The sequence below is a fragment of the Carassius auratus genome, chromosome 25 (genome assembly GCF_003368295.1).
Source record: "Carassius auratus strain Wakin chromosome 25, ASM336829v1, whole genome shotgun sequence".
Classification (NCBI taxonomy): Eukaryota; Metazoa; Chordata; class Actinopteri; order Cypriniformes; family Cyprinidae; genus Carassius; species Carassius auratus.
Genome location: NC_039267.1, coordinates 7,708,218 through 7,734,133, shown reverse-complemented (window position 1 = coordinate 7,734,133; position 25,916 = coordinate 7,708,218). Strand labels below are relative to the sequence as shown.

General features: G+C 38.0%; 2 long non-coding RNA genes across 2 annotated transcripts; both read right to left on the bottom strand.

Moving 5' to 3' along the window:
- Window positions 1-952: 952 nt before the first annotated feature.
- LOC113043175 (uncharacterized) lies at window positions 953-12,145 on the bottom strand. The gene is made up of 5 exons (XR_003275689.1): window positions 11,855-12,145; window positions 10,860-10,888; window positions 10,223-10,330; window positions 1,950-2,078; window positions 953-1,722 (listed from the first exon to the last, which is right to left on the bottom strand). It is a non-coding gene; the product is annotated as an uncharacterized LOC113043175 (long non-coding RNA).
- Window positions 12,146-19,833: 7,688 nt separating this feature from the next.
- On the bottom strand, window positions 19,834-21,090 carry LOC113043873 (uncharacterized). Its single transcript, XR_003275812.1, has 3 exons — window positions 21,007-21,090; window positions 20,889-20,905; window positions 19,834-20,619 (listed from the first exon to the last, which is right to left on the bottom strand). It is a non-coding gene; the product is annotated as an uncharacterized LOC113043873 (long non-coding RNA).
- Between the last annotated feature and the right edge of the window lie 4,826 nt (window positions 21,091-25,916).

Sequence of the window (25,916 nt, the reverse complement as noted above, 5' to 3'; positions counted from 1 at the left end):
AATTCCACAACCTCAGTTTATTAACCGAGGTCATGGAGACGCCAATCATCTTCAGATGATGGGTATTTAAAAAATTGCACTAAAGGAGTGTACATGTGATTCTACGTTTCCCGCGGCGTAACGAGGCCTGTGGTTTGGATCAGAGCCAGTTCCGCTGATGGTTTACGCCTCTGCGTGGCAGGACCCATTAGGAAGCTAATGGTCTGCATCCCTCAGGAAGGATAACTTGTATCTGCAATCAGCCCTGATTTTTATTCCCTGTGTTTAAAGAGTTAATTACATGGGCTGCTGTGAGCCCTGTAGGTTTGGCATTGATTAATGAGCGCATTAAAATAAGGCTTCGGTTTCACCAGCAGCTTGTAATACAGTCCAGTTTAATTGGGTTGGTGAATTTACAGCACGTTTCCTGCAAATTGCATCGTATTTAGTTCTGCTACGGCTACAATACAAACAACACCAAGCATGCCATTTGTAAACTTCATCACTTTTGGGAGCTCTAAAAGGTTCGCCATGGCCTGCTACAAATGCTAACAATGTTTGACTAAAACTAGCAATACTTCCTACTGTCTGGTAACAACATATCAAAGGCCTTGTCCATTTTTTTAATAGCCAGTACTCTCATTTTCCAGGATTTGCTACTTACAGGATTAATTAACTTACAAAATAAAAATATGCTGATAATTTACTCACCCCTATGTCATCAAAGATGTTCATGTCTTTCTTCCTTCAGTTGAAAAGCAATTGAGGAAAACTTTCCAGGACTTTTCCTTATATAGTGGACTTTAATGGTGGCCAGTGGGTGAAAGATGCATATTGCAGTTTCAATGCAGCTTCGAAGGGGTCTACATGATCCCAGTCGAGGAATAAGGGTTCTTAAAAAAAGAAAAATGTCTATACTTTAACCACAATGCACGCTTCATGCAAACATGTTGGAAAGGACACGTGTGGTTAGTTTTTCGGCTGTGCAAAAAAGGTAGGGTAGGATGAAAAACATCTTTTTTTGTAAAGGCTGTTTGACTTTCTTTGCACATTCACTTTGTATACACCGAGTCAGTATTTCTGCTTAAGTCACACATTACCTTTCCAACGTGATAACATAATGCATGAAGTTGAGCTGGGTGCAAAACAAGCACTTGTGGTTAAAAGTATATACATTTTTAAAAGAAAATGACTGATCGTTTCTCTATATAAAACACATATTCCTTGGCTGGGTTCCTGTAGAACCCTTTGAAGCTGCTCTGAAACTGCACTTTGGACCTTCACCCGTTGGGTCCCACTGAAGTCCACTATATGGAAGAAAACACTGATGAAAATCCTGATTTTCAATTCCATAACTCTGTTACACCATCTGATTTTCCAGTAAATACTAGCCTTAGGGTTAGGATTAGTCAGGGTTATGGTTAGTTAGAGTTCTGGCTAGGTCATTTAATTGAAATCAATTAATCAATAACCTCACAATCAAAGGAATCTGAATTTAGGGCTAAAAATATGAATGCTAACAATAAAAAAAAGTAATTCAGCATCTTGAATACATTTTACTGCAATTCAGATCAAACATTGATATTGTTAATTAATGCTTTAAACCATTCAGAGTACAGATGTCAGTGAAACACAAGCACTCTGGGAACGATTAAACACTACTGCAACAGAAGAGAATATCCCTTTTGATTTTTTCTTTTTTTTAATTCCGACCATCTTTGTTTCCAGACTTTGGTTTATGACCTGGAAACAAAAAAGAAACAGTCAATCATTTTTTTTAATTAGTGCATGTCAATTTCATGAGCAGTCAGGAATCATCAAATGGAAGTATTTAGCGAGCATCAAGCTCAGATCCTTTTTTGTGGCTTGTTGTAGGAAATGAGTCCCAGAGGAAAAATGGCCCCTCTTATATTGATTGATGCATTGCTTTTTTCAGTCTGGTTGTTGAAAAATCTGTATATTTTACGTACCACCTTCAGGAAGTGCACTGTTCAAATGAGAACCGTTCCACTACTTTGATGCTTTCATCAAGACGTCAACAAAAATTTGTCTTTCACTCAGTTGGTTCAAGTGCCTAATTCCCGTCTTTCAGATCTCCACTGTAATCACACACAAATACATTATATTGAAGCACAACAGACTCCAAGATAACCAAATGTGGGTTCTACAAACACACAGACCATTTTCTGTGTATACATACATGCACACAACATGTTCAATGGCATCTGAATGCCAAACTGGCTTATGATTTGCCTACCATATATAAAAGGGTGAAAAAATATGCTGCACTGGAGTTCTCCAGTATTACTTCTTCGATGTATGTTTCTGCACAAGGCTCTAGCATCCAGTATACACTGCATGCGTTTAGCACTCAATAATATCCACTCTGTCCTGATTTGGGCATGAATAGAAAATTTTTTAAGAAACTTATGAACAATATTTGCTAAAGAATGTTTGAGTATGAATACATTTTTTGCATTAGTAACCCTAGCAAACACATAAACAACTACCATTTTATTTTCCAAAGCAATGTAAGAAACCAGTGTTTCCTGTCATAGCTATGCAAGGATTTAATTTCACAAACAGTATCATAGCTATTAAACTATATCTTGTTATGATTTTTAATCTGCATTTAACCTCAGAACGATCTCAAAGTAAAAAGAGGTGCTAAAGTCTGATTTAGAGGTGGCTGCGCTTTAAAATTCAATTATTATAATCTTAATTCAAGTGATTAAGGATTCTGAAAGTCTGACAGTAACCAATGTTGAGTACTGCTGTGAGCTTATCCCTAATTTGAAAAGTAATCAAATTAATTAATTACATTAATAAAGTAACTGAAATGATTACACTACTTACAACGTTTTAAATAGGATAACTTGTAATCTGTAACCTATTACACTTACAAGGTAACCTTCCCAACACTGCTTGTTGATAACAACACCCTTGCAACAACCACACATTGAGTTCAATATTAGGTATATTTTCCTACTCTGAAAAGGATTTCCCTAATTCAGTCTCAACATCTTCCAAACATAAAAATAGACAAAGAAACAAACAAACAGAAAACAGTGCTAAATGGCCGGTACCGGAAAAGCATCAAGAGTAAATGGTTGTACTTGTGGTCAGCGCAGGCAGAGGAACAGTACACACAGCTCCTCTAATTATTCTATTTTAAGTCCTGTAATGATTACCATCTCTCACTCTCTCTCTCTCTCTCTCTCTCCCTTACAGTGCCTTTCCTTCATCTCCTGGACTGACATCGGCTACTTTCTGGATATATCAAGTGAAGTCTCAAAGCAATGATGCTCTAAAGACACCTGTAAATGTGTGTATAAAAAGTCATATTTACCAGAATCCAGTATCTCTGTTTTCGACCCTCATAAACAGTTTTCCTTCTTGTTTAATCTCCTCAAGCTTGACTTGCAGCCAGTCAAAGGATGATGGTGGAAAATCCAAAACATGGAGAGGATCTGCCTTTTGTTCAGAGCTGATGCATGAAGAGATTGGAAGCTTACGTAACATCAGAGGTGCCACAATGGCGCTCATCTCGACAGCCCAATGTGACCGACAGAATGAGCGAAGGAAGAGTTTGGATGGATCACATACAGTAACAACAGCTTACCTTGACAGGAGACAAGGTACACCCAAGATTTAGATAGTTTAGCCACAAGATTTACCTTACTGGATCATTGCTATAAACTAGGTAATTAGAAAACAAACTTATTATGAAGTTCTACAAAAATCTAGTCGTTGGTTTGAGTGCACAAGAGCCACTCCATAAGTCATCCTGGGCAAACACTTGACCCCAGGTCATTCCAGAAGGGTTGTCCCTGTAATAAGTGTACTGCCAGTCATTTTGGGTATAAATAATCTGCTAAATGAGTAGTTAAGCTCAATAACAGGGTAGGTATTGCAGAGAACTGTCTGAAGTAGTCTTTAAGACTTTCAGAATAAAAAGAATATGTCCTATCTTCACCTGGAGGACCACCATGAGGATATGCCTCAACCTCCGGAGCCTTCATCACGTGGACTCTTTAGAGACCGCACCTTGCCAAAGTCTGCTGACAGACACTCATGATGCCACTGGCTCACCACTTTGCAATTTTAGGGATGCACAGAGGACCAACGCTGAGACACATGCCCCAGGAGAATGACAGTATCTGGGCAGCGAGTGAGCATGATTGTGGCTGGCCCTAAAATAGCTTGCGGTGGGGCTGGTATTTCAAAGCTACGGCTGGGACAGCACAGAAACCGCATGCCACTGCTTTCAACATGCATCTGACACTGCTGTACTGGAAACGGGGCAGATGAACCCAAATGCCCTCAGGAGACTGGCTCCCATATAACAGTGGTGTGACAGTCGGGTGGTTTTGCATGCCATAAGAACCAGATGTCCAGGAGATTTTCATGATGAGCCTTGGGTGAAGTGTCATTTGGGGTCTAAGGGATGATTCAGTCACTCCAAATCTTACAAAACAGGAAAATCTCTTTGAAAATGAAGAGTCGATCTAAACCATGCTTTCCTGCTATACCCAATGGAATGGTTTAGCAGCTAAAGCTCAAAGTTTCTGGTTTGATCAGAGCTGTACCTTGAGCAAGACACTAGACCCCAGACTACTCCAGAGCAACGGCTGCCCTAATAATCCATTTAATGTCATACACAGGATATTCCTACTTGATATCTCTGACCAAAGTTGTTCTATTTTCTGGTGCCTGGAAGACAAAAGTAGCACTGTTACAGCTAGCTTTGCTGTCAAGAATGCACCTCAATTTGTGGAGAATAAATAACTATATGCAATGCTAGAAACTTTTTTTTTTTTTTTTTTTTGGTGTTTTGCCTTTATTATGATATGACAGTGGAGAGCAGACAAGAAGCGAAGTGGGAGAGAGAGAAGGAGGGGAGATTCAGGAAAGGTCTTCGAGCCAGGATTCGAACTCAGGATGCCTCTAACACAACAGCATTATGCATTGGCGTACTTGCCCTCTAGGCTACTGGTGCCAACCAATGTTTTTTTTTTTACCCATATCATGCAAGTAGGAATTTTAATGGAGGCTGCCATGTTCATGTGATCTCATAGACCTGCGGAACTGGAGTTCTGGGATTCAAATGGTTCCAATAGTTTTCTGAGTAGTAAGTTGGGAATTCAGACTTTCTGAGGTGAATATAATGACTACTTAACACTTCTGCTTTGCTGTATTTTCATTTTGAAAGGTTAAGTGTGTACTTCTAAGCACAAGTTGAAGCAGTCACTAGTAGCAGGTTAACATTTGCCAAAAAAAATCATCAACAAGTGTGCGTGCATGTGTAAAGCGTAACGTGATTTGGTGTTCTGTTCTGCCAGTGTACACGCATCTCATATCCTATCATTATTTTGACTGGTCACTATGGGAACATGCCCTCCGGTGTCTAGTGCATCCACACCTGTTCGAAACGAACCTCCTCCGTCCACAGCTGCAGGTCTACATGTGGGTTCATCTTAAGATGTTTTAAGAGGCTGCTAACGCTCTTGTGTCGTAAAGTCCCAGAACATGTGAATCACTCTGTAAGAATGAACAAGACCCCTTTTATGTAGTTAAGGTTTACATGCTGAAAACATGTAGTGAACACTCACTGCGTGCCTGGGCATGTCCGGGCGCTCTCCAAGCCTCCTTTGTACAATCTAATAAAAGCATCCTAATCCCCAATGCCTAACCGCTGAGACATGAGGACAAACACCTTTGTGTGAATGTCTGTCCTCCCTCACAAAATGCTGCACAGGGCAAGTTTATGTCATTGCACGTACATGTGCACGCAGATCTTACGATCTCTAGAGGCTGTTCCCATGATGTATCATATGCTGGAATGACAATAAGTGAGAAGGTAAACACCAGTGTAAACAGGTTATGCAATTCTGAGGTGTTTTTTTTTAAGAACTGCAGGAGCTCGGAAAAGCTCATCTACTTTTATACAAGTTCAGTTTGTGGAACAGACTCATCAGTGTTGAGCTTATCTGTTACTTTGTGTATAAGTTAAAGTTTACTAGTCACCCAGAAAAGTTGTTAACCACTCAGTGGGTCAATATTTACTTCATGAACTCTAAATGAATCACGATTCAGGTCTAAGCATGTCTAGAGATTTAGTGATAGAGAAACTGGAGTCATATGACTAAACAAAAACAGTAGCAGTCTTGGTCCCCATTCACTTTAATTAAATGGAAAAGAGCAGGGTGAACATTCTGCCTAATGTCTCTGTTTGTGTTCTGTGGAAGATGGATTTGGAATGACATATAGTGAATAAATAATGACAGATTGTTAGTTTTAGGATGAACTACCCCTTAAAGTCCTTGTTTGTCCAGCACTATGCTTTATCTGTGTCCAGCACCATCACTAAATATGCTCTTGAAGGACTCATCTATTTGTACTGGACTTGAGAAGGATCTGGACGTTCAGATAAAGCATGGCTCCCCTATCAGCAGGAAGATATTAATCCACAGACACTGAAACCACTGGATTCAGCAGCTCTGCTCAACACCCCCTCCGAGACTCTACAGAGCTTCATTCTTCCCTCACAGCCGTTGGCTGATTTATATCATTCTCTGCAGAGACAAAGGCAGCGCTGAGTAGGAGAGGGGAAAGGCGAGCTCTGCATACGTCCAGAGAAAAATTCAGCCCCCTGGGCGCCTCTAATAACTCATATTCACCACAGGCAGAAAGTAGGTCAGTGAAAATCTTGACAGCTACAGCGTCTGCAGGTACCACGGAGCCAAAAAACAGCCTTAGCTTTTCTTGAGTGTTTGCCAGGCTTTGGTCCTGATGAATGGGGGTGTTCATACTCTGCAATCGGGAAAGAGGGGAATTAAAACATGAAATGGAGGGACTGAAACAGAACGTACGGCGTGCATTCCTCCTTAATGATGTCAGGCAGGAGCATCAGGCTCAAGCAGGGAGGAATGTCAATCCAATGCTCTCCAAAAGATGATAAAAACGGACTGGCTCTTATTTACAGACCGCGAGCCCCTCTTTTCCTCCTCCCACCTGAGCTGAGCTGTTTCTAATTAATGTCAGAGCAAGTTTTGGCCAAGATCTCAGACCCTTAAATAAACCCAATTTTAGATCAAACTCTGTCTCGGAGAGAGGAAAGAGGGAGAGAAATGCTTCCCTGCATTCCAGTTCTTCTACAGTTCTTTGGAGAACAGGTACAGTTTGACAAGCGTAAGAACAAACTTGTCTCTCGAATGTGTTTCGAAATGTCTTTGTACGACACATCAGTTCGTTTTATTTGAACATTCTTTGCTTCTCCATCATTTAGTGGAGACAATGGCTAAACACTCTGTCCTTCAAACATCACACTGTTTTCCAGGAGATCTGATTTAGAAATCCAGGCTATACTGGTTTTAGCTGGTCAAGCTGGTTGGTATGTAGTCCAAGATGCTCCACCAAGTCTTCTTATCTCACATAATCTTCATGAGGAAAACCAAGTCCATTAGCTTTTAGACCAGTTGATCAATCATCTAGACCAGCTTTGCCTTTTGATTGAAACTAGTCCAATGCCATTGCTAGTCCAAAGTGGTCTAAAAGTTCTAACCAACTTGACTAAGATGGTCTACTAAGTGGAAACCAGTTCTTGGCCCTTCTTGGCCAATCTGGACTAGATGATGACCATACAGTATATCACAGGCATAGACCATCTTTGTCTGAAATGATACCCATTACAATGATCATTATGGTTTATAGTCCTTGAAAATGTATTTTTATCTGTTTTTTTGCTAGTCCAAAATGGTCTACCAGGTCAGCCAGCTGGTAATCAAGCTGATTATCAAGATTATTAATTATCAAGATGAGTTTGTACTAACTAATGCTTTAAATGAGTAACTAGAACCATATAAATCACATAGCTTCTAATTGAATTTCCAGCAGTGCATGTGATAAAATGGCAAAAAAGTTGCCGCTAACACACGCACATACGAATAAACACACTTCACACGTTACCCATCTGTACCTCATTCTCTCTAGAGAGCGAGGTCTCACTTATACAACCACGTCAAACATCAGAACCTCAATCTCAGCGTGGGTCTGGGGAAGACTCTGCCGCGCTGTCAGGGTCAAGTTCACAGCCAGGTCTGAGATTTTGGGTGGGCTGGAATGGAGGATCGGGACCGTCTGAGTGGCAGCCATTTATTGTTGTTAGAAATGGAGAAGTTTGAAGCTGGTCAGTAGCGTCGCAGGACAGAGAGAGGAGAAGAAGAAAAAAAAGAGAGCGTCTGGACTGCATTACAGCTTCTGGCACTTTCTTTAAAAAAAAAATGGCTACACAAAGCCTCGGTTTGTCCTAAACTACAGCATACTGCCTGTTCTGTTTAAACCTTCCCCTGGTATTCAACTGATTTAGGGCAAAAGTGCAAGTTTTAATTCATTTAAAACATTCAGCATTAAAAAGTCCTCCATATATCGTTAAGATATTGCTTCAGTATTCCAAACAATCTAATCATCACTTATAAAAGACCAACCACAAATAATACAAACAAAAAGAGACTGAGGAAAATCAGCAGTGTGAAGCAACATTTACGAGGTGTGTACAGAGAAACAGCGTGGTAATTACGGCTGTCTCCTTCATTCTGTGATGGGAAAATAGGGGTTTTAAATTTGATTAGGCCACCATTTAAACAAGAGAGCTCAAAATAATAAATATTTAAAGGGTGTTTTTGTTGATGTACTCAACGGCTTTGACTTGTTGAAGCTTTGCGTCTCCAATAACAGACCTCTCGGGTTACTGTGGTTGGGTTTTTCTTTTGTTCACGGATGTTATTTCTAGAACGTGAAGTGTTGATTCTTGAATTCCAGCACACCTGAGCACATTCCTGTGTGTGAATCTGTGGTTTGCGAGGTGTGAAGTCGTAATAAATCCCAAAAACACACTTCTCCTGTTGTTCATTCATGCACATATTGCATGAGTTTAATAGATGCTCGTTAAAGGGTGCCACATTTAATGTGTGAGGAAACTGTTTGGAACCTGTAAACATTCAAAATATGTCTTTACACAAATGTTCAATGCACAAACTCTGGGTTGTGAAAATATGACATTGACAAATTAAACAAACTGTATTATTATTATTATTCAAACCTTGTTTTTTAATTACTGAATTAATGTTCTTTTTTTGCCTTGTTTTCAGTTAGGATAAATGTTCTTGAGAAGCAAGATACGAAGACTTGTTTTCAGAAAGGAAGTACCTCTTAATGCAAGTGTTTTTTCCACTTGTTTTAAGCATAAAAAGTGAATCTGTCAGTAAAGTAAAGTAAGTATGTATGTATTAAAATTATAATCTGACAGCGAACAAGTCTTATCTTGTCATATATCTCGTCATATCTCAAGTAAATGTATCTTCTTTTACTGGTTTTTAAAATGTTTACCAGGAAAAGAAGAAATATATTCATTAAGAATACATTCTTGCACTGTGCTCTTTATGATAGTGATTTATATTTCCAAGTTCTAAAAGAGACCTGTGTATCATAAAAGTACAAACAGGCCAAAACTTTAGCTTTATTCACTAAAAATGAATTACATTTGTATTTAAATAAAAATTGAGCCTTTCAATTTAAAGCCATTTCAACTGACATATGAGTTACAGCAAAGTAGTAGCTAGTTTATCAATGAACAAGTTCCTCAGTTGGCAGTTCATCCAACAAATCCATCAAATGGCTTCAGATGACTTTGAATATAGCACATGAGACATTTGGACTACTTTTGTGACACTTTTATAGTGCTTTTTTTGTCCCCTTTGGAACTAGTAGTAGTATAAACCACTGCAAATTTGAGTTGTTTGGCAAAGTACAGCTCATATATTCTGCCTGAACATTTCCTTGTGTTTTTAATTCAGGCACGCTGGGTTGGAACAACATAGGAGTGTGTAAATGATTACTTTTTTCCATTTATGGGTGAACTATTTCTTTAAATATGGAGTATAGTCTAACTAAGGTCTTATGGTGGTACCGCTGTCTAACTGAAACGCCCCGTTCCTCTATTTTGCTTTCTTGTTAGTTTTGGAGCCTCTCGACTCAGATGTCTAATGCAGTCCAGTCCACCTCAGCCCCTGAAGGGCTCACGCGAGCGTAACCCGGCCCCCTTTGATCTCGACTGTGAGTTTGGTGGGCTTTGATCCGCCATGATGACTGCGTCTACATGTGGTCCTGATTCTGCATTTCCTCTCTCGACCCTTTGCCCTCTTTCTGACTGTACACCTGTGCGGAGTTTCTGCCCTGTTCTTACCTGTTCATAAATGTGTCTCCTGATTGCATGGAAATGATAAACACGCTTGGATTTATGGGGGTCTCGTAAATGAGAGTGAAGACGGAGATGGGAATTCCACCGCAACACCTGTGGAAAAACACGCAAACGAGAATAAAACACACCTGGTGATGATTCAACAGAACGTGATGCATTACAGCATTTTAAAACGGCATGCAAATCAACTTACAGTACACCTGAATCAACACATCAAGACTTCCTTGTAGACCCATTGTTTGACTGAACTGCCAAAAAGGCATTTTATTTTAACATTTTTTATGTATTACTATACAAAAAAAACTTAAAAAATACATTTACAATAACAATATTAACAACAACAACAAAAAGATGACACTCCAAAACCACCAACATTACAAAAACATTGTGGTGTTGGATAGAATCGGAGTAAAAAAAAAAAAAAAAAAAAAAAAGAAGAATAGTGACATGAGATGTAAATCTAAAATTGAAAAAGAAAATGAAAAATGAAAGGAAAATAGATGTTATAAAAATACATTTTCAAACAAAACTAGATTAACAATTCACTTGCAAAATGACAAATAAATGTAATAGGCGAATTAATAAAACAAAACAGACAAAACAATTGTCATCATTTACTCACCTGTATGTCCATCAAACATCTTTTTTTTCCTGTAAAACACATAAAAAGATGTTAAACAGAATGTCCAAGCTGCTCTTTTCCTCATAAAATATGCCTAAAAAATATATTTAAAAGTAGTGTATATGACATTTCAAGATCAAGTTCTTCACATAATGAGGTCATGATGTGACAATGTAACATACTACAGTGTGAAATATCCACTATTGAATACAGTAAATGGCACCCATAGTAAAGAAAAACTACAAATAAATCTCAATTGTTATCTCATGGCCATCAATGAGATTATAAGGATAGGTCATCCAATTGACTCTTTATTTCCTGTACCATATTTTTTCCAAATATGGATCAAATAATAGGTTCAGCTGTTCTCAAAAATGTAAGTCTGCAATCAAAAGCCAAGTTCAAGAGATCAACTCGAACACTTCTCATCCACTTCTCCAAAAGACAAAATGATCTGAGCAGCTGCTATCCACATTCATTTTTATAGTTTTGCTACAATACATTAACATCTCATTTAAACGTTTTCAATTATTCTAAGGAATTTAAGAAAAAAATCAATAAAAAATTTATATTTACTGTACATAAATCACTATATAGAGAGCTAAAAAAATAGCAACATATGAGCAATAAACTACTTGTTTATTCCATTCCACACACAGCCAAACACAGACAAATCTTTGGTCCATAATAGAGATGGAGTCTCGTCTCATTAGTGAAACAGGAGCCGTCTGTAAGCGCAGTCAGTTCACTTCAAATCACAGATTTACAAGCAATAAAAGCTCTAGTGATTTCAGATTGTTATTGCGAATCAACGGCACCCATTTGTTTTATACCCGCTGAGGGATTGTTTGATCTTAGCGTGACATTACAAACACAATTTATGACCGTCCATTAATGATGCTAATGGTAGCTTTAAAACATCTTTGCCATTTAAACCGCTACACACCACGAATAATGTCTGCTGTATCTCGTACTTTACGAGGATAAAGTGTCACCTGACAGCCAATATGTCTCTCGACTACAGTCGCATGTCAAGTCGCAACCAGACGATGAACTCTGTGGTGTTTACATAGATGAAAACTTTTAGCTTCTCCAAGTTATTAGCCTGCTCCAAAATCTCCGCTTGGAAAGATAGTCCAGGGTGAAAGACTGATTTGAAATACAGAATATACGTGTGGTTATTCACATTTTATTCTGGGTGACTTTTCCCTTTGGATGATATGATTATTCAAGAAAATGTCTATAGATAGCTTAAAGCTGCAGTCGGTAAATTGTGACGTTCTAGCGGTTAATAAACAGAACTGCTTGCGTGTTGCGGAAGAACATCGTAGCCGGAGCTACTTCTCTCTGTTTATGTCAATGTAGAATCACAAAGGTACTGGGTTACTCCGCCGCGGTACCCCTGAAGCAATCTAAAATAGTCCGAATATAAACACTTATTATAGGTGTACCCTGGTGATTCAGGACAGGCTAAAAACACGGTTTGGAAAATGGATTCATGGTGTACTCGCTTATTATATACATTTTGTATACTTTGAACACAAAAGGGAGCGGTAAGAGAAACAACCAATTAGAGCTGCGTTCTGTAACTTTTTTTTAATAAACAGCAGTTCTGTTTATTAACCGCTAGAGCATCAGAAGTTACCGACTGCAGCTTTAATGTAGGCAACAATGTGTAAATGAATTGCATTGTGCCAAATCAAACCACATTTTAATATATGACGAGATATAATTTCAGAAAAACTTTTCATTATTTTACATTTTAATTTTTGCATTACACGACAAGATCTTGACATTGACAAATCTTGAAATGCCAGGATCAAATCAAATTTTCTGAATGTAGGCCTATAATACCCAGATAAATTTGTCAGATTGTGTAGGAAACATTGTATTCAGAAGTTCAAATATATATACCGTAAATCTCGGACTATAAGTCATACCTGAGTATAAGTCCCATCAGTCAAAAAATATGTCATGATGAGGAAAAAAAACTTATATAAGGTGCACTGGACTATAAGTTGCATTTATTTAGAAACAAGAGAAAACATTACCGTCTCCAGCCGCGAGAGGGCGCTCTATGCTGCTCTGTGTAAATTACAGGAGCATTGAGCAGCATAGAGCGCCCTCTCGTGGCTGGAGACGGTAATGTTTTCTCTTGGTTCATTTCTCTTGGTTCATGTCAAATTAATTTTGATAAATAAGTCGCACCTGACTATAAGTCTATAATATAAGTATATATATAGTCAATCTCATTCATCCAAATACTATGTAAAAAAAAAAAATAATAATTATAATAATAATCATAAGTAAAAGAGTACGAATTATCCCAAAATCTATATGGTTTCGAATGGTAACAAGCAACATCACAAGACCCCACTAATATGAGGTCACATTAGTCTTCATGTTTTTATTTATCATGAAATAATTTCTGGCTATTTTCATTTTAAATTAACATTTTACAGTCTAATTAAATTATAAGACATTAAAAAGCAAAAGTGTTACAAATTTTGGTTCATCCATGACACAAAAAAAAGTGCATCGCATTGCGAGAAACAAAATTCTGTACATATTCTATATATATTATGATTATTATTTCTTCCATATCATTATGTGCAGAAGTAAAAATTGTAGCAGTATGTAATTACAAACATATTTTAAAATGCAATGCAAAATAAACACATAACACATAAATTCAGGCAATAAAAACAGAAATGTATTAACCACAATATCAGCTGTGGCTTTTAGTCTTCTATTCTTAAAGAAAAATAATTGATCTGACAGAGTAAGGTTCACGTCTACAATTGGATTAAAAATTTTAATCTGGATGCAATTTGCAGAATTAAAATGAGATCAGATGAACTTGTTTTGAAATGTTCATCACTACAATACATATTGTATCACATACTATTATTTTAAAAAGTAATAGCAAGCTAGGCTGGTATTACATTCCAGGCATAACCAAAATTATTTTGAGAATAAAGCCATCCAATACAATGTTCTGCACAAATTCCTTCTGTATTTGGACATAATAGTCTTTGTTCACCAGTCTGAGTAAATTACACAATGAGATCAAGAAGCTAATGTGTTATATGGTGACCCAGTTTGAGTGGCCCAATGGGGTCCAGCAGAGCCCATCTGTGAGCCATTAGACACTGAAAGGCCTGAGCCAACCAGCGATGCCTAAACCAGACTAGATTCAGTCCAAGAACCTCAGATACTTCAAATGATTCACATTCGGGAAACCAGCAAACCCTCCCCCATAGGCATTTTAAAAATAAGTCCCAAGTCTATCAAATGAGGAGAATTCATAGTTGACACGGGGGAAATCTGCATGTATTTTGATAAGGACATTCAACTCAAAAATCAATGAAGCTTTAAACCGAACAAGTCTGATCTGTGATGTCAAAAAACTGATGGAAAAGTTCAGTATCAGTGCATCTTTTGGTGAAAGTTTTATGCTTTATAGATCCTTTATAACTGTGTCAGTTCCCTTTTTAACTATAAAATATTTTTTTTAGTTGCTAAAACATGCGAACACACACTACACAATAATACATCCTCCAAAAGGCTGCAGAAAGTATACCACTCACATAGTAGTAGTATGCAAATTGGGACGCAGCCACAGTGTAAGAAACATTTATCTTTTAGAACGGCACATTCTTGGCAAGCCTCAAAAGTTAAAGCAAAATGAACGATGGAGAGACAGACTGTATCAAAGGATGTACATGAGGATTCGGCAGCTGACGAATGAAAGCGTGTCCATGAGTGTGTGGCTGAGGCTGCCGTTCACTAGCTTGGCTCCAGGCATTGATTTGATTTTAAAGCTGCTGACTGACATTCACAGTCTGGACGGTGAAGCACAGATAAGAAGAGACTTTAACTGTTTGCTCAGGGCTGCCAACATTTCTACCTCTTTGTGTTGTTGAAATCTATCTCGCCCCATATCTGGTGTGTTTTAGGGTTTTGGGGTGGGGATTGTGTCCTTCCTGTCTCCAACTTGGTTCACTCATTGTGTTGTTTTCTGGCTGATATCTGTCTTTTCCCATGGTGTTGTGTGGTGAAGTTGGGAGGTTTGACGCCTCATGTGATAAAGAACCCACCTGAGTAAACAGGTGTTGAGCAGTTTACCCGCCACCCAGATTTATGGTCCATTTCCTTCCACGGATGAAGAGTTCCACCTTCTATCAGCTGTTCTGGTCATGCATCTGGGTTGGAATCAGACGGTCTACAGTCTCTGTTGCAATGTGATAACCATGTCTATTAGAAAAGATAGGTGAGGTCAGGAGGTCAATGAATTGTTACACATGCACAAACGGACATGCAACATTAATCACTGTACATGCTATCGAACTAACAGGCAGAAAAGTGGTTTCACAGATGTTACTCCAACAGGAAGCAAAAAAATACATGCATCATCAGGCTTACATTATTTCATACTGAAGGAAATTTGAAAACAGCATCAGCATTTTAAAAAGGATTTGACCAAGAAAATTTTTCATGCTTCAATTAAATAGAATAATCTGCAAGTGGAGTAAGTTAAAAACATGTCAGTTATCTCTAATTTCTTTCAATTTTGCTTTTTAGATAAATATATCATGTTTAGATATTTAGATTTATATATATATATATATATATATATATATATATATATATATATATATATATATATATATATATATATATATATCACAAAAAATGTCGACAGTGCTTTTGTAAAATACAGTGATCAGGTGATGCCAAGCTAAAAAAAACTACCATGAAACTACTCCATTTCCTTTTGTTTTGAGATGTCTGAAGCTTTACACCAGCTTTGTGAGTAAAATAATGAAATTTAAGTCATTATCCACCATAAATCAAATCTAATTTGCATCGAGACCAAGATTACCAACAGCATTTGACATCATTGCAAAACATCTGCAACTCATGTTCATGCATACATTTGAATACATAGAAGAGAGACTGAGAGATACAGGCATGGTTTTCAGTAAATGATAACTTAAAATTCACATATGCATTGCATATCATAAAGTTAAGATTTTATATGTTTTTGATTTAAAAAACTTTTTAAAAAAGAGTCTTATGTTCATTTATTTGATTAGAAATACAGTAATATTGTGAAATATTATTACAGGTTATAGTAACTGTTTTCTATCTGAACATATATATCTTTTTTTTTTGTGGGGAGTGCTATATGTTTGTATGTTCAGGATGTTTTGATGATTAGAAAGTTCATAGATGTCTTACTGTCACTTTTGATGTATTTAATGCATCCTTGCTGAATAAAATCATCCACAAAACACTTTTGAGTATATAGTATTTAAAGATTTTTTTATGGCACTCCTTGGAGTTGACATTCTTATGGAAAAGAACTGTAAATATTCTTCAAATCTCCTTTGGTGCTCCACGAATGAAACAAAGACACAACTTTGGAACAACATGAGGGTGAGTAAATGATTTCACGATTTTCATTTTTTGGCTGAACTATTTCCTTAACGTCAAAACAAAGACAGAAGGCTAGTGTAATTCAGAAACTCTGTGGTGTGTCCCTGTGGCGTCTGCCAAGAGCACATCAGATTGCAAGAACATGTCAAACTTTGTGTTTAGACGCTCCAAAACAGATCACAGTTGGATCAGAACTCCCTCTTCAAAATCCAAACTCCACTCTTCCAACTGAAACACACAGGCCTGTGTTTTGTGGACCTCATCTTATGTGCAAGACAAGAGCTGGACGTGTGAGCGTATAAATACCACAGTGGTTCAGGCACCTCTCCCTTTACCCAGAATTCCTCTGTCCCACTTCCCTTGACGTCACAGCTAGAGAAAGTGGGGCCACTCGTGGTCACTGTGGAAGAGCAACTGCTCCGAAGCGGCTCGAGGAATTTTAATGGTGGAGTTGGAGACCACTGTAGAGAGAGAAAGACTTTAGGGTTTGGACAGCATTGTCAGAACTAAGAGATGTTTGTATGTAGGCTATGTTAGCTTGTGGATCTTCAGAGAATGGTGTGAGAAAGATGTCTTTCTCTCTTTAGAGCTGATCTCCATGCCAAATCTCTCCATCTGGAAGCATGATCATGGCATACAGCCGTTAATGACGGGCTTCAAAACATCCCAGAGCAATCAGTTTTTGCATGCAAGCATATCAATTGACTCACTGTCTTTGGCCTCCTGTAGTTGGATTGACGCCACTGATGTCTCTACATGTATATCCTCTCACAAAAGCATTCTTGTTAAAGGGAGCATAACCCACACAGTTTCACCCAATCTCGTGTCAATCTTCACTACCTATAGAGTAGTACTGCATCCTTCATATCTCCAAAAAAAAGTTTGATCATATTTATAAAAAAAAAAGATACAGCTTTACGATTCTCTCCTACAACAGCAAGCTCCTGGAGGCGTGTCGTGGGCGGAGCTAAAGACTCAGGAACACTTGAGCTCGACTGCCAACAAAACAAAGACATTTGATGCGGTTATTTACCATGCTGTGGTAAAACATTGTGCTTGAGTAACTATGCACATGCTCACAAACGGGAAGATAGAGGACGGGTGTTTTTCATTGACAAAATATGTTTTATTATAATACATTTTGTTGATAAAAGAGAAGTATTGAAAAAAGTAATAGCAGGCGAGCAGGTCGCTATGGAAAGTCATTATTTTGCTTGAACACTAATGGTTTAGAAATTCACCTTTTTCCCCGACAGAATTCTTTTAAAACATGTAAATTAAAGTGGCCCAAAAGAGGTGCCGGTACTCTATTATAGCCAAAAATATATATATATATTTTCTTTTTTCTTTTTCTTTTTTTATGACTCCCCTCATCCCCTGAGGTAACAACAACTATATTGAAGGGGTTTTATATACAGCAGTCAACAGGCGACCTTAATAATAAATCCTTTTATTAGTTTGTGGATTTGCTTGAGCTAGAAAGAACTACTGAACATAAATAAAATGTGCAAAAAGATTTTGAAAAAAAATACCCTTAGAAAGAGCTACTGCATTCAAACTGACTCAAATGATTCGCGAACCCGCTACGAACTCTCGAATTGATTCAAATGATCCGCGAAGCCGCTCCGAACTCCCGAACTGATTCAAATGATTTGCGATCCCCAAATTGACTCAATGATTCGCGAACCCGCTCCGAACTCCCAAACTGACTCAAATGATTCGCGATCCCGCTCCGAACTCCCAAACTGACTCAAATGAGAACTCCCAAACTGACTCAAATGATTCGCGAACCCGCTCCGAACTCCCGAAATGACTCAAATAATTCGCGAACACACTCCGAACTCCCGAACTGACTCAAATGATTCGCGATCCCGCTCCGGACTCCCGAACTGACTCAAATGATTCGCGATCCCGCTCCGAACTCCCAAACTGACTCAAATGATTCGCGAACCCGCTCCGAACTCTCCCGAACTGGTTCAAATGATTCACGCTCCATTCTCCGAACTAGGAAGAATTAGGAAGCGTGCATTGTGAAGAGCGTTTTGAAAAGCAGCGGCGCAGGCAAAGGATTAAAACCTCTATTAAAGCAGATGTCCAAATGAACGTACCAGTACGCTAAAAGCACGTTCTGGGTGCACAGAGAGGTGGCGGTATGCTCAAAAGCTATATTTGGAAGTGCCGGTACTGAGTACTGGTGCGTACCGGCCCACTTAAAGCACTGCTTACTATTTTCATGATGATAGACTTCCACTCACAGAATAAAACATGTGCCTACTGTACATAATGTATCGTGACAACGATGTAAACAATGTTAGATACTTTTATTTTGGGGGGCATTTTGCCATGTTTTTCTTCTTCAAAGGGAATATATTTTTTATAAATATATTGGTTTTTAAAATCATATATTTATCTTTCATATTCCTGTTCTGACTCACCACTGATGGCTGTCAGCGCCAATAATTCTCCGTCCTGACTGGGAAATGAATATTGGCCCCGGTTTAAGTGGACGGCTGGTTTCTTTCATTACTCTAGGGGTTTGTTTGTCTTAACTGCCCGTTATTAGGATAGTGAACTTCCGAGCCCGTGCTGGAATGACTACCACATGTTTGTGCTTTGAAATTCCAGCCAAAACAAAAGAATGGAAATTCTCCGCACAATTCCCATGAGGAGAACTGCGGAAATAACCAGGCAGTCCTGCAAAGAATGGAAATCCATGCTTTTCTTAACCGCACCGCCCGAAAGGGTTAAAAACTCCCGGTGTGCACGGTCCATCCGGTACATTTGTGGAATTCTGCTCCCATTTTCCCTGATTCTGCCTCCTGGAAACATTCGGGAATTATACAAACCTGGAAATGAAACACTTTCCCTTTGGGGCCTACAGACTGTACATGAACCTGAAAGCAAAGAGGCCTCACTACAAAACAAAAATAGTCAGATGTCTGCGAAGGGTTAACGTATCTCCTGCCAATGATGTGAGCTCCAGGAATCTGCTGGTATTTGGTCTTCCTTTGGCAGCCTGGGGCACCAGGTCTTATAGGATCCAATTTGACCGTGTCTGGCTTCAATGAATATCACTGATGCAGTGAAGAGAAGAGGAGATAAAAAACACACACACTTGAGATAAAAGGACCTGCGAGCTGTGGCTTGAAGCATCTCATCAGGTGTGTCTGTGGACGAGCCACTTATTCCTGGTTGAAAACAAAAAAGTGAAACCAAATGAGGGTCTGTGTGTGGGTGGACTTGCGTATGAATGTATGTGTTTTATGATCAGATCTGGTGGTGATGAGTGATTGCATGATGGCTTAGACAGGAGGTGCTGACATCTGTGCTGTTAACAAAAATGACTCAGAGAAACCCGATCAGTTTCATTAGTTCAGCAAATTTTGGTCTCATTCTTATCAGAGATAAGAAATACAGAAGAAATATTAGCATGTCTCTAATAAAAAAAATTTTTCAAGGTTTGCATGCAAAAAGATCCTGTCGTAATAATATTTTGAAATAAAGGAACAAACCAAGAGCCCATGTGTTAAAGCAAAACTTTAATAAAACAGCTATAGTAGACAAATCTTATAACAAGTAACATTCATTAACAACTATTGGCTAGGCTAACATTGCTAAGTACTGATACATAAAGATAAATGAAAATAATGCGATGCAATATTTTGTAGTGCAGCAGGTTCAGAACTAAACCGACAATGAGACATTGACATAACTGCCAAGTCAAGTTCTTTTAAAAGAAAGAACCAGTTTATCTGTTCAAAAAGTAGGAAATTGAAAGTATAAGCTTTAGCATTAGCATAACAACCATTGTGTTTATAGTACTAGAAAAGTATCAACAGTTAGCAGGTCATTATTTAGTAAATTTTGTTTTTAGAGCAGACACTGTAGTAGTGTTTTTTATTCATAGACTCCCACACATACTGCTTATTTACTTACAGATAACTTTTGAATAGACAAAATGGTCTCACCTTTACCTGACTGTGCTTTTATTTAAAAGAAGTCATCTGATCCTTCTGTAGTTTCAGTATTGTCCAAGCCTTCATGTATAGGCTTATATTTTATCATTTGAGTTTTGCATAAAATGTTTTTGGAAAAGAGTTAATAGTGTTGTGTTACATATATGGAAATAATTATTTTATACATAACCCCAAAAAACACAATATTGTATAGCCTACAGGAAAATTCATATTGAATAACAATTATGACATTTTAAAATTTGCCAATTTTGCTGTCTGGTTTTGATACTAAACTTGATATTCTTCATTAATGTCACCCATGTTGATAGCTTCATAACCAACTGGAGCAGGACAATTAGTTCCTATTGAATAATAAGAATTTAAATTAGAATTTATACATTTTATATACTCAATCATTGTGTTTGTTTTAATGATTACATAAACTATAAAAACAGTAAACCCTGGCAAACTGAATTTACTCAAAACATTTGAAAGATCTTTCCAGATACGTAAATGAATGGTGTCTATTCAAAGCGTGAACCCTTTACATAAAAATAAATAGTTGCAAGTAAGCTCTAGTTTATGATTGTGTGAGATGTATGATTTTTAGAAAATAATTATATATTCTTACCACTCGTAGCTGAAAATCTGATATTAGAAATGAAAAATAGAACACATATTTTCAACATTTTATAATAGGTCTATTAATGCATTTGTATTTAGGTATTTTTTTAAAGGTTGGAACTTACCTTTCACCCTGCCAGTCTAATAGCTGCAGAACAGAAAGCAAAAATACAATAATATTGTATAAGCAAAAGAATATTTGGCTTTTTTTTCTTTGAAAATTTTAATTTTACTTACCCCCAGAACACAAAGGGCAAAGTGAAGGCAGTTGAAATTCAGTACATGATACTTAACTAACTTTTCCATTGCTTCCTGCACATTTTTAGGAAAACTTTGGGTGATTTTTTCCTGTGCTCTGAGGCGATACACTTCAACATTCTTTTTAGACTTAAAGTGCTTCAGGCTTTTTTTCGAAACAGTGCCAAATTCGTGTACACTTGATTTTAAGTAACTTTGCATTTTCCTTTCAGAACCTGAAGTTAAAAAAACAAACAAACAAACAAACACTCTGTCAGTTATTATTAAATAGTCATACACTTATTATAGTGGTAAATTTACTGTAAGTAATCCTGTATTTGTTCAATCACCTGTAAAGTCGATGACTTCATTATTCCCACAATAAACGCCAGCATGATAAGCCCCATAATCTGTTTCTCTAAGCAGCAGATCTCCCGGCTTATAGCTGTGCTCTTGTATTTCAGCGATTCTTTCAAAATCTTTCTCAATTCGTTCTCTCCACAGTTGAATCTTACCAATTGGGTCCATGTTGTTGTTGTTTCTCTGAACAAATAAGCAGCAATAAAGAAGTTAATATTATATACCAGAGTATAGGCCTATAGACATTTAAAAAATTTAATTCCACCAATAGTTTGTAGCAGCATGTCTCAATGATCTGTAATTCAGAAAGGGAGGAATGTTGAAAAAAACCTCAAAAAGCACATTTGTAAAAATTCTTGTTCATAGGCATCAAAACTATAAGATGAAAAGTCAAATTCTGAATATTATAGGAAAAGAATCCCAGTTCACAGCTAGTCTGACATCCATTACAAAAACAATACAATAACAATTACTCTTAAAAATAAAATCCCACCTCTTATGAGAATATATCTTCGTCCCTGGTGCTGTTTGCTCATGTGAGTTTGTACCTGCTTTTCAATGAAAGTATCTGAATTATTTTCTTGGCAAGGAGGAGTGAAACTCACAAATTCTTTCATTTTCATTTTTGAATAGTTGTATAGTTTTCTAACTGTACATATACATATAAATATATATGAGCTCCAGGAATTTGCTGATATTTGGTCGTTCTTTGGCAGCCTGGGGCATCAGCTTTGGTAGGATCCAATCTGGCCATGTCTGGATTCAATGAATATGTGTGATGTGGTGAAGAGGAACACACACACTTGAGATAAAAGGACCTGCGAGCTGTGGCTTGAAGCGTCTCATCGTTTGGGTGTGTCTGTGCCACTCCTATTCGTTGCAATCAAAAAGTGAAACCAAATGAGGGTCTGTGTGGGTGGACTTGAATGTATGGATTTTATGATATGGTTTGGTGGTGATGAGTGATTGTAAGATGAATTGGACAGGAGGAACTGTTATATGTGCTGTTAGCTATAATGATTCAGAGAAATACAGATCAGTTTCGTTATTTGAGCAGAATTTGGTGCCCCTCCCATCAGAGACAATGCACAGCAGAAAAACAGCAGCATCAGTCTGAAATAAGTGTTTGAAGGTTTAAATCATTCAGAAATTTCTCATTTCTGTTTCCTGAACAGTTGCTTGACACTGCGATTTGACTCACACGTACAGTAACATTTCATCAGAATCAGCCTATGGGGTCGTGGCTATAGAGATACGGCCAGAAACTAACAATAGATTAAATGTTCTACCTAACATCTACACCTACCCCAAACCTAAACCACTTACAGTAATGCAAAAACATTAATTATTGTTGGACATAGCCTTAACCCTTTTAAAGGCACAGCTCATGTAAATGTGATCGATGCTTTATTTTTCCCATTTTATTCCTAAGTGGTGCTTGTTTCAGAAAACTTTAGGACCCTATGTGAGTAATCATTACCATACTAAGGTGTTCAAAAAGCTGTTATGTGATTCCAATTGTTTGGATGGTTGCTATTGGTGGATCACAAGTCCTAAACAATCTTGCCAACATCCAATTCAATTCATTCTGGCCTTTTCTTATTAGTCAAGACAAGGTATAAGGTAAACTACTGTTGGAATACATTTCTGGTGTGCACCTACGATGCCTAAAAATGGTGTCCACATAGGTCACTCTAGGGTTTAGAACAGAACACTGAAAGAGAACCACAGAGCTGTGCAGATTGTGTTTAGCAAGGTAAAGTCTGAGGTGAAGCCAGCTGTAAGGAATGTGAGGCAGTGTGTTAATCTCTGCCGCTCAGCACTCTTGCAGGATTTTGATTACCATGCGACTGAAGGCTGTTTGGAGAGCGAGAAGCCCTTCATTACCAGCTTTGATGTGTTCATGACTAAAATGCTTAAACATTTAACTGCTCAAAGACTTAAAGAGGCAGAAAGCCGCCTGCAGGTGCTGGCGAAGACAAGCCCAAAAGCTCTCAGCACTCATGTTTTGATAGAGACCAGCATAAATCAACTGAGAAGCAGAGCTGGCGGGGATCCACGCATTCATTCAGTCCGTCTGTTGAGAGACAGTGTTAGAACTTTCAGTTGGATGGAAATGAACAGTTATTTCTGAGTTATTTCTGAGTTCAGAAATAACTTTTCAATCAATTGAGAAAATTTACTAGCCATAAATGCAAACCCGATTCCAGAAAAGGTTTGACACTGTACAAATTGTGAGTAAAAAAGAAATGGAATAATTTACAAATCTCATAAAGTTATATTTTATTCATAATAGAATATAGATAACATATAAAATGTTGAAATGTTCTTTTGAAATCTTTTGAAATGTCATTCCAAATATTGGCTGATTTTGGATTTCATGAGATTTACACATTCCCAAAAAGTTGGGACAGGTAGCAATAAGAGGCCGGAAAAAAAGTTCAATGTACATATGAGGAACAGCTGGAGGAGCAATTTGCAACTTATTAGGTCAATTAGCCTTTCGCCGAGCCCCGCCCCCCTTAGTTACTGTTGCTACCTCCGACAAACAAATGGTCAAACACGACCAGCGCGACAGATTGCCATGACGGGAAGAGGTATACCATTTTTTTCTAGCAATACCTCTGCGATATCCTCCAGATCGAGGCAAAAGGGGTTAAAGTATGCAGTGGAGGGATATATTCAAAATATAAAAATACGCAATGAAGGAGACTACTACCGAGGCTAATGCTTACCGGTCTCAAGCGAAATCTGAGAAACCCCATGACCTGTACCTCAAATGCAACAGCACAGCCTTGCGGACCAGTAATGCTCTTGCACTGCCAGGAAAGTTCTCTTTCATATGTTATGGTCTATTATTGTCTATTGCGAGGAGCTATTTTGTCCAAATACAAGGGTATGTTAGCTAGCTAAACCTAACGTTACATGTCTGACACATTTAACTGGGAGTGGGGCCGTCCACACGGTTTTATCCATTTTAGGCACCGCTCACGTAGTGTTTTCGGCTTTGGGAATGGGAAGAACACGACTCCTCCAAACAATCTCTCGGGGGTAACGTTATCTAGTGTCCGATTTACAAATGCCGTCGGCGCACCACTTCACCATCTTGCTTGGAGTCAAAGTTTGTCGGAACTGCTCACATAGTAACGGTTGCTATGATGTGTGATTGGACAATGGCCGTTTTGGGGAGGGGCCGACGAAAGACTAATTGGCAACATGATTGGGTATAAAAAGAGCCTCTCAGAGTGACAGTGTCTCTCAAGCCCCCGTCCACACGGAGACGCGTTTCTGTGAATATGCACACATTTTTTTTATCAGATAGGCGTTTCGGCCACACGGATCCGGTGTTTTGGGAGAGAGCGTTTTCATGTGGACAGTGAATTTGTATATTTTTTTGAAAGGATGACATCATAAGCCCACGTCTCGTGCATTACTTTTAAAACTAACTTTCCCCAAAACTGGAAATGAAGACAACTTAAAATGACAAGAAATTGTATTTGTATTTGTATTGTAAATCTGCCATCTCAGGCTATGTAATTTATTATTTTATGATTATATGTCATGTTTTAGTATTTTTTGTCAACCCTGTTACTGACACAGGTGTTACTAGAAACTATAGTTTAATTAGAACTATTTCATAGTTTTCACATGTGAGCAGAAATTCACTCCTTCTTTTCACTGGGATAGTTTCAAAATATGGATTTTTAAAAATATATTTTTTTATATTTGTCGTTCAGATTACCAAGAACATCTTAATTTTAATAAACAGGAACGATAGGACACACATTCTTCTGCACACTGCACATATTTGTTTACATGATACTGTAAAGTTTTACTGTTTTAATTTGCATTATATAGTTTTGCAGTTGGCATAGTTGTATGACATATAACAATAAAAATGTTTGACATAGAAACAATAAAAAAACATTAATAAAATATATATATATATATCTTAGAAACATCTTACTCATCATTTTGGTCCTCATCTCCTGACCTCTTTTGTCTCACTCCCCCCTTCTATCGGTCTTCCCGAGTCCTGACCCTATTCTCCACCCCTCAGGTTTTCCCGTGAGTTGCGTGCGATGGAAGCAGGGGAAGGAGGAGGGAATCTTTCATCAGCTGCACGAGCAACAGGGGGGTCAGTCTGCTGAGAGAGGGATTGCTTTTCAAAGGACCATCTCTTCATTTGTTTTCCCAGCAACATTTCACTTGCTGTTGTACAAAGTAAAATCCCTCCCTTTTAAGAGGAAAAGGGGCCAGAATGCCATCCGTCATAAAGGGATATTTCAGAGAGGCCAATTTAGCTTTGATATCAGGAGTTTTCCTCCCTTCGTGACAGCTAAGGAAGATGGTATCTTAAACTTTCCCTCCCAAAATAGCTGTTCTCACACGCTCAGACTGGAGGAAAATAGTTTGCTAGGTTCCCCAAATGATCAAA